This window comes from Mirounga angustirostris, unplaced genomic scaffold (assembly GCF_029215605.1).
Source record: "Mirounga angustirostris isolate CCGP_5_RB_7025 unplaced genomic scaffold, mMirAng1.0.hap1 SCAF_9, whole genome shotgun sequence".
Taxonomy (NCBI): domain Eukaryota; kingdom Metazoa; phylum Chordata; class Mammalia; order Carnivora; family Phocidae; genus Mirounga; species Mirounga angustirostris.
This window is the reverse complement of record NW_026991717.1, coordinates 17,939,909-17,958,151: the sequence shown is the minus strand read 5'-3', so window position 1 is coordinate 17,958,151 and position 18,243 is coordinate 17,939,909.

The window sequence follows — 18,243 nt, the reverse complement described above, 5'->3', positions numbered from 1 at the left end:
GGTCATCTGAAGGGTGAATGCAGAAAGGGAATGACACAGGGAAGAATGACAATAAAGGACAGATCAGTGGGACTCTGACCACCGTAGACAACTGGAGCTCAGTCTCGCTGAGGACACTCTTGAGAGACCATGTAGATGACAAATGTCCCACCACTGAGTGGTTGTAGAAGCTGGGTGTTCATCACCAACTTCTGTCCCTCTTTGGTTGAAAGGTGAATGCCCCCCCGCCCCACCCCCACCCCCACCCCCCGCCCAGCACATCCCACTTGGCCGAATGCTGGGCTGTAGCCAGAGAGGACCCGCAGACAGAGAGACGCTGGTGCTTGAGGGAGGGACCCCTCCACCAAAGCCCCAGGACTCAGTGGGCACTGACAGTATCTGCTCTACTAACCCAATATCTGGGTTAAGGATAAAGAAGGTGGGCCAGAGGGAACAGAATGTGCAAAGGTGCAGAGGCTGGAGGGAGCACAGGAGTCTGAGAATTAGGAGTTCAGAGTAGCTGACCTAGCTGTGTGTTCTGTGGGATGTGGCTGAAAGCCATGTGGGCCAGACAGAACTTTTACGGTGGAGAGAGCTCTGTGAAGCCTGGGAAGGCCCACAGGAGGTGGATGGCAAGTTGGGATCACATTTTAGGAAGGTCCATCTGGCTGCAGTGTGGAAAATGATTCAGAGTGGAACAGTTACAAAATGAGGTTGGGTAGGAAGTTCTCGTGGGGGTCCGGGTGAGAGGTGATGCTAGCTGGGCCTAGGGAGGTAGTGGCTGTGTTGGAGGGGACAGGAATTAAAGTCAGTGGGACTCCCGCTCTCTGCCTCCCCCACCCCATATCTTCCCATACCTCTGCCAAGGTCATGGTGGACCCTCACTGGCACCACTCCTGTTGACCTGATGAGACAGTATGAAGGATGAGACAGTATGAAGAGCACCTGAAAGAAATGAGGGTATTTGTTTTTAAAAAGTATATCAATTAGGGCTCATGGGAGTGAGTGACAGAAGGGAACTCTAGCGAGCTCAAATAGGAAGGACATTTACTGGGAGGTTCTCTGAGCTCAGAAACCCATCCTAGGCTGAAAGCCCAGGCTGGAGAAATGGCTCCAGATGGCCAGACAGCAGGAATCGTCCACTCTTTCATTCCCCAAGCATTTGCTGTGTGCCTACTATGCGCCAAGCATCAGTCCAGGTCTGCAGATGGAGCAGAGAGCAAGGCCCTGTCCCTCCTTTCATGGGCCTGACATTCTCGGTGGGAAGATAAGCAGTAACCGTAACAAGTAGTGGGAGAGCTCATGAAGAAGAAACAAGGGAGGCCCAGGATATGGAGAGCAGGAAGGTTCTATTTTAGTTGGGGGAACAGACCTGTCCTTCCAAAGCAGCCATCTGAGAAGCCTGAATGAAGAGAGGGGGGCACCATGCAAAATGTGGGGACAGAGTGACCCCAGCAGCAGAGCAGAGGCTGGTGGTGGTCACTTCTGGTACAGCAGGCTTGGGGAGGACTGGGGCTTTTGAGTGAGATGGTGAGCTCCTGGAAGGATTCGAACAGGAGGCTGAGGCAATCCGCTTTCCATGTTGAAAGGATCACTCTCACTTCTGTATGGAGGATGGATTGTCAAGGCCTCAGGAGGAAGCCCAGTTATGAGGTTGCCGGAGGGGTGCCAGCAATGACGGGGTGAGGGAGCTGTTACAGTAGGAAGGAAGAAGTGGCCCGACCCAAGACATTCTTTGGAGGTGGAGCTGCCAGTATGAATGGCTCTAAGTGTAAAGGGAAAGACAAAAGAACAACTCCTAGGTTTGTTGGCCGCACATGATGCTGTTTATTGAGATGGGAACGGGGAGTCAGAGATATGTCTGTAGGTGTTGATGTCATGCTAAAACACACAAAACCAGGGGCACCTGGGTGGCTCAGTCGGTTAAGCGTCTGCCTTCGGCTCAGGTCGTGATCCCGGGGTCCTGGGATCGAGCCCCGCATCGGGCGAGCCTGCTTCTCCCTCTCCCAATCCCCCTGCTTGTGTTCCCTCTCTCGCTATGTCTCTCTCTGTCAAATAAATAAATAAATAATCTTAAAACACACACACACACACACACGACCTTTAGAAGGATCCCTGGGGAAAAACATGCATTCCAACTGTCCCATATCTTGGTGTCCCTTGCTCAAGATCCAAAGCGCTGGGACATCATATGCATGCTCCCTAGCTGCGCTGAAGCTGGAGAGGCCCTGCCTCTGGGTGGTGGTCATCCCCTCCTAAAAGAGGCCACTCAGGGAATACCCTGGAAGAGACTCGGTGTTCCTAGGAATGAGGTGGGATGTTGGACAACCAAAAATGAGTGAGAATCCACTCTTAAGAAGACCAGTCTGAGGGTAAGGGCATGGTCTGCAAGTCTGTTGCTGGGCACTCCAGCCAAGCAAGAGCCAGTATGTGCTGTGGGCTCTAAGGTCAGGGACCAAAACCGATTAGCAGAAGCCCCAGAAGGCAGGTTTTGGTTTGGTGCAAGAGAGAAACTGCCAGGTCTTTCTAAGATCCCCTGGGCCACTGGGATACAGCCATTCCTTGGCCCTTGAGTCATTTAGGCATCAGCTAGCCAAGCGCCTGGGGGATATGGAGGAGGAAAGCTAAGGAGAAGGTCAGTAAGTGACTGCCCAGGTGAGGGGCTCAGAGTTTTTTGACTGAGCACTCCCAACAGAAAAGTACTGGGAGCATGCATCACCTCTATCTATATGTGTGTTTGTTTATTCAAATGTGTATCATGCTCTACTATAATCATAATGACTGTAAGTATTATGCAATAAGCAATCACAAAACAGACTCTTGAAAGGGTGAGCAATAGGTAAATGTGTTTTAAGTTGATTTTTTAAATTTTATATAAACTACCCATGTTTGAGACTGATATGAATTTAAAATATTCCATTATTTGTTGTATTAGTTTACCATTCTGTAATATTGTAATGTCAAAGCCTGGTTCTAAATTTAGTTTATTTGAAGACTTGGTTTTAATAACTGTTGAGCTGTGTCAGATAATTCTAAAAGAAGCCTGATTCCAAAAAGCAGACAGGCATCATTGGTCATAGTGAATCATGACTCCCATTTTCCAATCCCAGTTATCAACCGATCAAAAAAATTTTATGAAATGTGGTTAGTACTTCTATATCTGCTTTGATGTTAATCAGTTATTCTTAAAACTGAATTGGAAAGTGTCCCAGTTTTATAGTTTGAATTGTGATAAACTAAACACAACATAAAATTCACCATCTTAGCTGCTTTTACATGTCCAATTCAGCAATTTTAAGTACATTTACCTTGTTCGGCAACCAACCTCCAGAACCTTTCTCATCGTGCAGAACTGAAACCCCACACCCATTAAACAATGCAGTTTTATATTTTTAATAATTGGGCACAAAACCCAACTAAATATTTCATTTGGAAAAGAAATATTTTGTTTCTAAATTTTAAAATATGTACCTAGAGTTTATTGTGACCACAACATATCTGTTTCTGTAGCCAAATTAAAATCGTATCATGTTGGAAACATTTAAAAACATCTGTTTTTTTTATCTCTCTGTAGCATGTTTCTTTCAAATTATATTGTAATTCATTGTTCCAAGCAGCACTTTGACTGGAAGGTACAGATGTAATCTGTTTCTTTCTTCAATTTTACCTCCTCTATACCTACATTATTGAAAGTCACTTGTCATCCCAGAAAAGGTCAGAAAACTTGGAGTATTTTTCTTTTTGTCAAAAAAGACATCTGTTTCTTAAGGTCACCACCTGGCATTAGAAGGGTGTATAAATTGGACTACACTCTAAACTTCTTGTTTTCATAAAATTAACTGCACTGATAACATCTTGTATCATTTTGTATACTTTTGCCTTTCAGTTCTTTCATGCAGTGCTTTGCCTGTGAGTGATGCAGTGAATGGTCTTCATTTGTAGGGCTCGCTCTGAAACCTGACCTGGAACTTTTATTAAAAATTGCAGTCAATGCAGCCATCCATCCCTGCTGTGGTTATATCTACCGTTTTCCCACAAAACATCATCTTTAATATAATTCATATGCTACTGAGAATATGGCTATTAGATCTTTCCTTTAATAGCTTCTAAACAACACAATTCTTTATGTTTTCATCATTGAAACAAAATTTAGCAAATATCATAAACTGATATGTGTAAAATAGCACCATACTTTCATCTAACTATATAGCAAATGTCCCATATTGCATATTTTTCAAATACTTGTATTTTCAAATCTTCTGCACTTAGTTCTGTCTTTCAGCAGTATTTGCTGACAGATGAATGCATTTTAGCTTGTCTTTACTTTTTCTATGTATTATTTCTGCTATTTTTTATGTGACAAGAAGAATAAAAATTCAGAAATGATACGTGAGTTTTGGTCTTTTGCATCAAAAATCTTAGAAGAGGCATCTAAACTTTATCATTACAACAAATGAAATATTTAAAAGTTTAGACTGTCTCATTAAAGATTACTAAGAAAATTGTAGAAGCTTATCTTCTCGTTCTAGATGTTTGTTTTCATTCACTAAAACACACAAGTCTTAGGTATACAGCACAATGAATTTTTACTTACATATCCCCTCGTGTAACTGTGACCCAGATCAAGATACAACACATATCCTGAGCCTCAGAAGGCTCCCTTGTGTTCCCCTTGTCGGGAAAACTGGAACTTGCAGAAAGTAGTAACCCTTATTCTGACCTTTACCACCATGGATTAATTTAGCCTGTTCTTGAAACCTTATATAAATTGAATCATACATCTTCTGTGTCTACCTTCTCTTGCCCAGTGTCTTTGAGATAAATCTAAGTTGTTGCAGATATCCATACTTCATTCTTTGTCACTGCTCTGTACTACTATTCCAATGTATAAATATATGAATAAACCTCAATTTATTTATCCGTTCTCTTATTGGCGGACCTTTGGATTGTTTCCAGTTTGGAGAAATAAAGTTTCTGTAAACGTTCTTGTGCAAGTTTCATAGAGTAGCTGTATGTTTAATTTTTTTAGAAATCACCAAACAGTTTTCCTGTTTACACTTCTACCAAAAATAGATGAGAGTTCATTTGTTTTAATCCCTGCTAACACTTGACCTTGGTCTTTTAAATTTTAACCACTCTTGTTGTTGTCTATTGATATCACATTGCAGTTTTAACTTGCATTTCCTTGATGAGTAATAATGGCATGAATATTTATTGATCGTTTGGATATCTTCTTTTGTGAAGTGTTTATTCACATATTGTGCCCATTTCTTAAAACTTGGTTGTCTTTTTCTTATTGACTTGGAGGGGTACTTTATATATTATGGATCCACTTTCTTTTTAGGATGTAGTATAAATATTTTCTCCCACTCAGCTTTGCCTCTTCTCTTTCTTAATGGTGTCTTTTGATGGGAAATTTTAAATTTTGATAAAATCCAATTTATCAATTAATTTATCTCATGGATAGCCTATGTGTCCTATTTAGGAAGTCCATCCATTTCTAGGTCAGGAGGATATTTTTCTAAGTTTTATAGTTTTACACGTTCTAGGGTTAGCATTTATATTTAGGTCTAGGATCCCTCTGACTTTAATTTTTTTGAGGTAGGGCACAGAGTTTTTCCCCTTCCCCTAATGTGAATATCCAGTTTTTCCAGCACCATTTCCTGAAAAGTGGATGTAAGTTTCAAGTGTCAAATAACTCACAATGGCCTCATATTACCATTAGCAGTGTCTCTGGGTGCAATGCACATTTAGGGTGATGTTCATCATTAAGAACAGTAGATATAAACGCTTATTTAAAAGATTATTATTGGAAATTATAACGTGATGTCTTTTCTGATCTCATTATCTCATCACTGTATTTATCTTGCAATGTGGCTAAGAACTCAAACTAAGGAAGGGGAAAATCAGTTCTACAAATTTCTTTAATTTACTTATGTTTGCATTATTATAGTATATACTATAACCTTTTAATATATTCCAGAAGTATTTTAAGCTGTTTATCCCTCTTGTTAAAAATTTCCCACTTTGATGGAAGGTTTGTCTCTTTCTCTGTAAAATTTGTCCAATTTTATTTTTCTATTTTGAGGATATAATACTAAATGCATATACCTTTAAAAATTGTATCTTTCTGATGAATTCAATTTTTTATCACTGTGAAGTGATCATCTTATCTCCGGGAAGACAGTAGGGTAGAATATATTATCTGACATTAATATAGCCACATCAGCTTCCTTTGGTTATTTCTCCAAATTTCTAAGTTCAATTTTTTTAGTGTTCCTCTGTTTTAGATGTTTTTCTTAAAAACAGCATAATTGAAATTAAAAGGAAAAAAGCCTGACTATATCTTTGTTGGTTCACAGAAGCTTTTAACCACTTATATTTTATGATATATTTGTGTTAAGTTTGGCATCTTATTTTGTGCTTTCCAATGACTCTACCTTATATTAGTTTCCTAGGGCTGCCTGTATTAGTCTGGGTTCTTTTTTTTTTTTTTTTTTTTAAGAACCAAAAGGATATGCTTATATTTACACTTACATTTACTATAAGGAATTGGCTCATGCAATTATGGAGACCAAGAAGGCCAAGATATGCAGTCAGTAGGCTGGACAGCCAGGAGGGTTGATGGTGTAAGTTCTAGTCTGATTCCAAGTGTGAAGGCCATGGAGAACTGATGTCCCAACTCAAAGACTGGCAGAGAGAAAGAATTCTTTCTTGCCCAGTGTTTTCTTCCATTCCAATCTTCAACAGATTGGATGGGGCCCACCCATATTGGGCCCAATTCAAATGTTGATCTCACCTAGAAACACCCTAATGCAAACACCCAGAGGAACATTTGACCAAATATCTGACCCCTGTCAAATTGATACATAAAATTAACCATCATTGTTATTCTAGATGTACTCATCTCGATATTCGAGATGTACTCATTTAATACAACATGAGTATTAAAGTTAAAAGTTAAGCAGGACCTTTACCCGCTTCCCAGACAATATAAAGACCTTAAGCTCCAGTTGCCCCTCATCCAACCATTATTGTGTACTCAATCTGTTTTAAAACACTCTTTTTTTTTTTTAAGATTTTTTATTTATTTATTTGAGAGAGAGAGAATGAGAGACAGAGAGCATGAGAGGGAGGAGGGTCAGAGGGAGAAGCAGACTCCCTGCCGAGCAGGGAGCCCGATGCGGGACTCGATCCCGGGACTCCAGGATCATGACCTGAGCTGAAGGCAGTCGCTTAACCAACTGAGCCACCCAGGCGCCCTAAAACACTCTTTATTGCAAAATAAAACCCAGAAAGCAGAAACCCACATGAATCAAATGCATGGCCTAATGAAGTATTTTAACACTGACACCACGCGGGTCAGAAATAAACTTTTGCTGGCTACCCCAGAAGCACCTTTATTATCCTTCTTCCCAATTACAACCCCCTCTTCACCCCTTAAGTAATCACTACTTTGGTTTCTATACTTATCATTTCCTTGAATTTCTTGGAAAACTAGTTTTATCAACCAAATGTGCATCCCCAGACACTATAGCATTGCATTGCCCATTAAAACTCTTTTTTGATATTTCTTTTCAATCTTTTCAGCTATAAGCTCTCTTTCCAGTCTTCTTTTCCTTACAGTTTATGCCTCAAACAAACTGGGAAGTATGATGAGTGGTTTCATTTCCCACAGCCTGGACTTTTAAAATCACATCCTCATGGTAGCAATGTATGTCTCAGCCCTCTCAATTTCCAGAAAATTGGGCAGCTGGATCCAGAAGCAGGATCAGATTTGGATTTGATCCCTTTTGCAAGACCATAGGAGGTCCATAATATCCAGCGGTCACTTTTTTTTATGTTAACGGTCATTGATCCTTAATGCCTAAATCTGTTAATTCACTGGGGGCTGCAAAGTGGTGATATTCTATCTCTGTTGCTGTTGTTATTCAATAGTTGTAATAAGAAGATGCTTCTCCATCTACCATCTGGTCATCCAGCAATACAGGTTGTATAGAAAGACAGAATAAATGCTGGAGTCTTTTCCTTTATTGGGTAGTTTTCAAGGTAAGTTAGTTCCCTATCATCCTCTGAAGGTTAGCAATTTTTTTTCAGTATTATTATAAACTCACGCATTTAAACATTATCTTTACTGCAGTTCAAATTGTCCCAATGGGAGCCTGAGTTCAGGTTGGTTCCTGGGTCCCCTTGCTATGACCTTGGGACTCTTTAACAATTTCCTTGCTATGTGATATGAAAGAGGCTCACCTTGAACATTTCCTGCCCCAGACCTGGATTCGGTTCAATTCTTCAAGAAGTCCTGGTTCCTTGTAGGGGAAATAAGTACTTCTGGACCACCCGTCTCAACACTTGGAAGAATAGTCATTGCTCTGGGTTGGCAGGTTAGTCGTTGTTTTGTTTTTAGTGGTGCTGAATGCACGTAGGTGTGCGCATGCCCACACACACACAATTGAGTTTTTGTAATTCTGATGTGTATCATTCATTTTATGACTTTCATGTCTTGTAACCCATTTATACAAATATATATCTAAGGATCAAATATCTCACGAGTCAATACTGTTTCCTCTAATCAAAATTAAAAACTACCCAGATTTCATTTAACTTCTTCTACACCATGAATGTATTCTCAAGAACACAAGGGGTCATATAATCAGAACTGCCTATACTTAGTAATTTGTCTTATCCCACATTACACACATAAAAGACTTGGAATAAGAATACTGACAAAACCCCAAAATTCCAATGTACTACCAATATGATTATTTAAAACATTAAAATAACTCTTTCTGCATATGCTCTCCCCATCTTCTCTCCATTTTCTAGTAGGTGTACTATAAATTGTCAGAGCATATGGCTGTTCCAGGCTATGCTCACCCACTTTAAGCCATCATTCAGTTTTAGTTGTACAGGTTACTATAAACTTAATCCTCACCATCTGCCCTCACATCAAGGAGGGTCAGTCGGTTGTCTGATGCTTACTCTCTAGTACGTTTCTCACAAGGGGCTCCTGGGAACAATATTCCCTAAGATCTTGCATATTAACAATTTGTTTTAATATTTGAAGTTCCAATCCTGGGGCACAATTTCTTAAACACATGACTACATTTTTTTTATTCTGGCATAATTACTGCTGTCAAAAAGTCAGTTCTAGGATTCTCTTCTTGCAAGTTCCTTTCTCCTTTTTTCAGATGCTCAAATAATTTCAATTTTTTTCTTTAAAGTCCAGGGATTACAGTAGAATATTTCTAGGTGTTAGTAACTTTCCGGCAATATTCATAGGTACATGATGTCCTCTTTTGATGTGTAATATCAAATCCTTTTTCCCCCTCTAATTTTAGGCAAGTTTTCTTGGATTATACTCATTAGTATTCATTTTCTGCCTTACTTGGTTTGCTTCTAAAGGTCTTCAATTATCCATATATTTTGTCTTCATTGCTGTCTTTAACTTTTGTTACTTTCTCCCAAATACTTTTTATCCCTCTTCCTTTCTTCTTTCTTTGAAAGCTTTTTCTTTTTTCAACTTCTATTCATTGTTTATTCTCTCCCATATTCTTTCTAGTTTACTCTTCACTTCTGAAATGACGTTTTTCTTTTATTTTGAATTATTTCTTAATTATTTATGTCAACTTATTTCTAAAGTTTTTATAATTCTTGATGTATTTCCATGTCTTTTATCATTTTCTGAAAATGTTTAGCTTGGTTTGAAATAGGAGATTACACTTTTATCTTGTGGGCATGTCTTTTTGTGTGTTTTTAATGTTTTTGTGCCTTATTTTTTTTAAATCCTAATTCTGTAGAGAATTTTACTTAAATGGCTTTTCTATTGCTACATTTTAGGTGAAATTCAGTTTCCTGACTTGAGAATGAAGTGAGAATGGTGAGAAATAAATTTCTGTTGGTTATAAACCACCCAGTTTATGGAATTTTGTTATAGCAGCCCAAGCTAAGACGCGGGGTTCAGAAAAAGATTTCAACATCATAAAGCCCCCTCTCCTGTTGTTTTTATGTGATGTCAAACATCAGATGGCTTGCATTCTGAGATTTCCTGTCCCGGGTCCCCTCTCTTATTTCCAGTCTGGACCTTCTCTTTTCTTCATCTATGTTGTCCTTACCTGGCTCAATTTAAATTCTGAGCACTTTCCCCTGGGTATGGGGTGATGTGCTAGACGAAAGCCTATGAGCACTTTCTGAGCACTTTCCCCTAGGTATGGGGTGATGTCCTAGAGGAAAGCCCTAGAGGGCCAGTTTTAAGAATTCATGACTCTTGTACTCACCCAGTAATGGCCACTCCTACTTTCAGCTGCTGCCCTCATTTGGCTTTCTGGGCATCCCGTGAATTCCTGTTGGGGTTCTGCTATTCTCAGGTATATAAAATGTCATTCTGTTGCTTCTTTTTTTCTTCTTCCCACACAGACTCCAACAAAAAGATCTTGCAGTCATTGGTAGTTTGTCTACATTCACTTGTGTTTTAGGGGTTTAGGGGGATATCTTGTCATTAGTTTTGTTATAAAGGTGTCTGTTATCATGTAGAGATCCAGAGCAAGAAAGAAGCTGCTGTGACTACAATTTTCCCTTCATCTCTCTTTCCCTTTTTTAACCTTACAAGACACTAATAGTATTTTATATAGTCAATGTTTGTTTAGAACTAGCCACATATTTTCTACTTTCTTGGCTCATTGTTCCTTCTTTATCTTCTTTTTGGGATCAATTTTTCTGCCTTTAAAAGTTCTTTTTTTTTTTAAGATTTATTTATTTTTAGAGAGAGAGCTTGGGGGGGGAGAGGGAGAGAGAGAGAGAGAGAGAATCTCAAACAGACTCCCCGCTGAGCACAGAGCCCAGCGCGGGGCCTGATCTCAAGACCCTGAGGTCATGACCTAAGCTGAAACCAAGAGCCAGATGCTTAACTGACTGCACCACCCAGGTGCCCCTCTTTCTGCCTTTAAAATTTCTTTTAACAATAGTGGTACTATTGTTGGTGGTAAAGTCAACAGTGTTTGTTTGTTTCTGAAAGTATATTTATTTTGCCCTTGAAAGGTATTATCTCTGAATATAGAATCCTAGGTTGGCAGCCATTTTTCTTTCTCCAATTGAAGGAGAGTCATTCAACTTTTTTTAAGATTTATTTATTTATTTGTGTGAGAGAGAGACAGAGAGAGTGAGAGGAGGGGCAGAGGGAGAGGAAGAGAGAATCTCAGACTCCCTGCTGAGCATGGAGCCTGACATGGGGCTCAATCTCACAACCCTGAGATCATGACCTGAGCCAAAACCAAGAGTTGGACACTTAACGGACTGAGCCACCCAGGCACGCCCAGTGTCACTGAACTATCTTATGACTTCCACTGTTGCAGTTGATAAGCCAGCTGTGAGTCTGTGACTCCAGCATATCTTTTTACTGTGGTTTCTTTTATAACTTTTTGTTTTTCCTGTGTTGCTGTTTCACTATGATGTATTTAGGCTTGCATTTCTTTTATTTATACTGCTTGAAATTCATTATTGACTTCATTATGGAATGATTCACAGCCATTCTATGGTCAAATACTTCTGCATTCCTGTCTCTATTCTCTCCTTCAGGGACTCTGCTTAAAGGGATATTAGACCTTCTCAGTTTATCTTCCATATCTTGTAACCTCTATTCTGTATTTTCCATCTTTTTGTCTCTTGTGCTATATTCTGGAAAATGTCCTCAAACATATCTTCCACTGAATTAAATTCTTTCTTTGGCCATGTCTACTCTGTTTTTATATGTATCCATCGAGTTCTTCATTTCAATTCTTGTACTTTTCATTTGTAAAACTTTATTTGGTTCTTTTTCAAATTTTCTATGTCACTTTTTATAGTTTCCTGCTCCATATATGTGTGTATGTGTATGTAGGTATGTGTGTATACCCTTATGTATATATATAAAATATCTGTCTTTAGTCTTTAAATATAGGAAGGATACTTGCTTTATGATCTGTGTTTGACAATGCCAATATATGAAGTCTTTGGATGTTTCTATTTTATGTTTTTTCTGATTGTTCTCATTCACAGCGCCTATTTTCCTACATGCTTGATTATTCTTAGTTGGGTGCCACTTTTTGACAGCCATTAAAAATTATTTGTAGGAATAATTTGAAATCTAGACGAAAAGGGTATTCCTTAGAAGAGTATTTGGATTTGTTTCTGCTGAATACCTCAAAGCACTATAGTGTGAGGTTCTTTCAAATGAAATTCACTGTTATCAGGATTTTAGTCCTCCCAAATGATGTTACCTTGGGCTGCAAATCCATGCAAGAGTGGTTCTCTCAGGATCACCCATAACTTGAGATAGCAACCCTGGGGGGTCCCAGTTTACCTGGTGGAGGGTCTATAATGGCTTGATTTCTGTTCTTCATGCCCCAAGAGACTAAAATCTAATGCTTCTTGTGTGCCTAGATCAGCAAACACCCTAGGAACAAAGATTTTCAGGCTTCCCACTTCTCCATCAATTTTCAATTACCTTATAATTCCTAATTTTGCTGCCAATTCCTTGATATTTTAAGAAGGTTGTTTTAAAATCTATTTTTATCTAGCATTTGTAGATGTGAAAATGACAGTAAGGAGCATTAGTCCAAATAGCTTATCATTAACACATCCAGAAGACCCACTTGTCCTTTTTGTCAGAATTAGTTTACTTACAACTAGGTGCTATCATGTGTCACACCACTTAATCTGGTACTTGGAGTGCAATCTGTTAGGATGGGGCTTCCCTCTCATCCCCCAGGAGTCCTGGTACCTTACACACTCAGAATCTTTGGCCAAAAGAGAGCAGTAGAGCTGTCCACTTATTAGATACTCATAAAAGTTAATTTATTCCTTATTTTTTTTAAAGATTTATTTATTTATCTGGGGGCGGGGAGGACAAAGAGAGCAGGAGAGAGAATCCCAAGCAGGTTCCATGCTTAGTGCACAGAGCCCAATGGGGGGCTTGATCTCACAACCTCAAGATCATGACCCAAGCTGAAATCAAGAGTCAGGTGCTAAACCAACTGAGCCACCCAGGTGCCCCATTCCTTATTTTTCACATAAAAATAAAAGTAAAAAGTCAAAAAATTTTTTCTATATCCCCAAAGATCATCTGATGCATCCCTTTTTGAATTTGGTTTCTGCCTACCCAGGGGTCCTAGGATTCTTTCAAAACCCACACTCGTAAACAGATCTGTAGCCAGGATCTTCAGTCCTGCCAACTCCCTCTCTTCCCTTTGCTACAGGAGATCTTGGCCAGCACACATAACCTGGCTTTCCTCCATGTCTGCAGTTCTGCAGCTGGACTTTACTAGGGACAACCATGTCACTTCCGTGTGCATAGAAAGCCCCTTTTTCGTTGTGACATGAAGCAAAACATTTGCTCCTGATCTTCAGGCATCTACAAACAGGTGTGTGGAATTTGAATGTGTTCTTTGGAGGCTTTGTTGTTGAGATTTCCCAATATCCTTCTCATGACCCCACTGGACATTTTTTTTTTTTTTTAATGTGGCAGATGAAAGCTAACCCTGTATGCCGCCATTTTTAGTCCATTTCCCCTTCTCATAGTGTGAACAAATTTCCAATCTTAAACTTTCTAAATGCCAATCTGTGGTCCCAGGTCCCATTGAGTGGGCTTTTCAGTGAGCCTGTGGGTAGTTTTCTCCTTCTGTGTTATGAGGGGTAAGCAGGCCTGCCCTGAGGCAGGAAATGTGGGTTCTCCCCCCAGTCTGCCCCCAGCCAGCTGCTAGCTTTCAGTGAATTGTTGGACCTCTCTGGATGCAGTTTCTACGTCTATAAAGCGGACGGCTTGATTTGGCTTAATACTCTTTTAGATTCTAGCCCTAAAACAGTGATATCTTCCATATTCTAGCATTCTCCTCTATATTTGATTTCCTATAATGATTTCTATAATGACTTAAATTTGTTAGAAGTGAAAAATCAGAGGAATTCTGCTAGAGTGGTTTAATTGCTACTGAGGCTGAACAACAAGTTTCTACCAGGAAAAAGGTAATATAGACATTATGTCTCAAGTTCAATAAAAGGGGAAAGAATGTGGCATAGTGTCTTGGATTATATCCCACAATCATTGTCCCCATTTATTTAAAAAAATCTGAAATCGTTTGGCAGAAAAGCAAGTACATACATCTTACCAAGGTATGACTTAAAGCTACCATTTTTCCTCTCAACCCCCACTCCCCAAAAAGACATTCTTTGCTTAGATTTCTTTTTCTTATCCTATCAAGGAAACAGCAGAAAAAACTTCCTTGCTAGCTCTTTAGTGCTAAAGTCCAGATATAGGTTTATAGTATGTTGTGCTCTCTCGTGGAAAAAGTAAGTGTGCCATCTTGCATTGCTTTCTCTTTTCTTCTCTTCACATTTTCTATGATCCAGTTTTCACAAGCTAAGCTTCCATTTAGAACCTGGAAGAAATTCTGTTCTTTTAAGTCAAGCATACACATTTGGAATTGTTCACTCTACCTCATCTTCAGAATCTTTGGGGGAAGGAGTATCCCCTGTGATCAGGCTTGGTCAGGATGCTGTTTGATCTCAGCCCCCTGGCTGTAGCAGTAGGTCCCGCCTTGGAGAGAGAGAGAGCAGGCCCCCCCAACCCCGCCCTCAGCTCCTAAACTCCTGTCTTATGGAGGAGAGTGCCTCTCCAACCACCAGGCAGCATGGTCTTCTCTTGGGCTCATCTACTCCAGTCATTTTTCTCTCTACACCACATTTTTTTGGTCCCTTTTTCTCTTTTTCATACCTCAGTGGATAGACTGGTGGGTTTCCAGGATTCCTGAGAAAGGTGTCAGCCACCATCTGTTCGACTGCTTTTCAACTCAGGAACATGAGAACTTAGCTTCTCATTGAGATTGAGGTGGGGCTCAGGCAGGGAGAGGGATGTTCACATCCTCTCTAGGAGCTGATTTCAACAGCAGTGAAATACCACGGCGGGGCCTAATTGTTTTGTGCCGGGGCTCCTTTTGGGGAAACCGAAACTGCATAGAGATCCTGGAAAATAATGAAAACCAGAGCTTCATTTCTGCTCTGGTGGATTCTCAAAGTTCATCATTTGCTTCAAATCTGTCCTACCCTCTCCCATCACTTTCTCTCTTCCCCCAGGACCCTTTAGCCTAGAAGAATGAAATAAGGTAGTGTTCTCCTCTCTCTGCTCCCATGGATTGTGGATTCACCACCTCAGCACCAATGGTCAGCCTCCTCAAGGAGCAGGGACAGAGCCCCAGGAACTGGGTGGTGGGGGTCTGATGTACAAAACGGTCAGATGCGGTCTGCAGTCTGAGGCCTGCCCGGGTCACTGGGACCATGCATCCTCCACAGGGGCAATATCTCCCCCAAATGTGATCCAGGGGGTCGTATGGGGGTGGGGAGTGTGATGGTTAATTTTATGTTTCAATGTGATTGGGCCATGGGGTGCCCAGACATTTGGTCAAGCATTATTCTGGGTCTTCGAGGGTGTTTCTGTGTGAGATTAACATTTGAATTGGTAAGGCAGCAGAGCAGACTGCCTCCCTAAAGTGGGTGAGGCCCACCCAGTCGAGTGAAGGACAGAATAGAAAAAAAGGCTGACCCTCCAGGAGCAAGAGGGACTTCTTCCTACCTGACCTCCAGGAGCAGGGACAGTGGTGCTTTCCTCGCTTCAGACTCAAACTGAAACATCAGCTCTCACTGGGTCTTGAGCCTGCTGGTCCTTGGACTGGAATGTACACCATTGTCTCCTCCTGGGGCTGCAGCCTGCCAACTGCAGGTCTCCACAATCACATGCGCCACTTCCTTATTTTATATATATATATATAATATGGAAATATATTCATATACTTATTTATATGAGTATAGATAGATAGATATGTATAAGAATCAAGTCATGCACACACATATATCCTGTGGTTCTGGAGAACCCTAATATAGGGGGCAAAAATTCTTGCATATTTTAGTGGTTTGTAACCCCCCCCCCCCCCGCCAAAAGGCCACAGTACATTAACATATTTGCAGTACACCTGTGGTATTAAAATTTCATGGAGGTGAAAGCAATTAGGAAAAATTGCTGTAAAAGTCTCCTTGGGGGTGGCAATGATTTTTGTTTTTTTTAAAGACTGAGAAACACTGCATTTATCCTAATTTTTCATGTGCCCCAGATGACTTCCAACCACCAAGATGTGCATTTCTAGCCCCAAAGGCTTTTCCTCCAACCACTGGCTGACTGCAGATAGTGTGTCAATGCCCCTACTCCCTCGCCCCTGGGACTCACATGTTTTTCAGTTTGCCCACAGGAATGAGCTCCAGTTGCCCTTTGTGGCTACTGCTTAAGAACATATCCCTTAGAACCCTCTTTTATTGTTGGTGGGAATGCAAACTGGAAAACAGTATGGAGTTTCCTCAAAAAGTTAAAAATAGAACTACCTTACAATCCAACAATCACATTACTAGGTATTTACTCAAAGAATACAAAAATATTAATTTTAAGGGATACGTGCACCCCAACGTTTATAGCAGCATTATCTGCAATAGCCAAATTATGGACATAGCCCGTGTCCATTGATTAATGACTATCCAGAAGATGTGAGATATTATATATATACAATGAAATATTACTCAGCCCAAAAAAGAATGAAATCTTGCCATTTGCAACAACATGGATGGAGCTGGACAGTATTAAGCAAAGTAAAATAAGTCAGTCAGAGCAAGAAAAATACCATATGATTTCACTCATATCTGGAACTTAAGAAACAAAACAAATGAGCAAATGGGAAAAAAAGAAAAAAGAGAGAGAGAGAGGCAAACCAAGAAACAGACTCAACTATAGAGAACAAACGGATGGTTAGCAGAGGGGAGGTGGGGGGGGAAGGGTGAAATAGGTGATGGGGATTCAGGAGGCCACTTGTGATGAGCAGCGGGTGTTGTATGGCAGTGTTAAATCACTATATTGCACACCTAAAACCAGTGTTATACTGTTTGTTAACTACCTGGAAGCTAAATAACCCCCCCCCCAAAAAAAGAACATGCCCCTTATCTACTGCCTTTCTTTTTCTTAACTCACTTCTCCCACCCCTTGCTGATTTCCCTGCACCTTCCAAACAAACCACCTGCCCTCAAATCCGTCTCAGAGGCTGCTTGTGTGGTAGCCTGAACTAAGACTACATAGACGTGTGTGTGTATTTTAAATGATTTATAATTTTATAAACTAAATAAGGTAAAGAGGACATGTGCATGAGAGAGCACGTCATAATGAACCCGATTCTATGTACCTGAGGTCTGTTTTAAATATTTTTTTCAAGGCTGGACTCTGGAGACAGACCACCTGGCTCCCCTATGTTCTAGCTGTGTGATCATGGGCTCTCTGTTCCTCAGTTTCCTCATCTGTAAAATGGGGACGACACTTAGCGCCTCCTCACAGGGTTGTGTGCACTCTCGGAAGGAGGTAGTCTGTGCAAGGTCCCCGGGCAGTGCCTGACAAGGGCCAGCCACTATCTCTGTTGTGTTGTCGCCGAGCACGTGGTCCTGTGATTGCCAGACTGTGAGCACAGGCACCCCTCTCGGTGAGACAGCAGGAAAGGAAAGCAGCAGTAAAAGCTTTACTGGGATTGTTTGAACTAGAAGTCACCTTTTGTCTAAGACAGCCCAGATGTTGGGCTACCCGGGCTAATGTGTTCTTACTGTATTAATTGTCACATTATAGAGTGTCTACCCAGAGCGATCCCACACCCCCACCTTTGGGATTCAAAGATCGCCATTACCCATAAAATCCATGGCCCGCACCTGCTTTACGACCCGCTGGGCTACTGAATCCAAACACAGAATTGTTAAACAGGTAGGTACTGGCCTCCTTTAATGAACCCTATTGGGCAATAGTTGCCTTCAGCCTGAGAAAAGTGTTCCATGTTTCTTTTCTCTCCATTGGCAGCAACAGTACAAGCCTAGGTGATGGCCTTCACCCAAAGCCTTCAAAGTGAGAGGAGCCAACTGCTTTAAATACCACCCCCCACCCGTTGGCAAGGGGGAAGTGAGGATCCTTCCTTCCTGTGTTTGACTCTCCAAAGAGGTGTTTCCCTCTACAGAAGTTCTGATTCTGAGGCCATTTATTTGTGAGTCAGAGATCCCATGAGTTGATAAAATGTTTAATACCTCTATAAAAACCTGCATGGTAATTTCTCTTTGTACCCAAAGATTTATACTCTGCAGAGACTGCTCATTAAAGAACGGAATCATAACCCACAGAACCCTCTCTTCCCCTGTTCACGTTGGAACCCACCTCCTCATCGAAGGCTC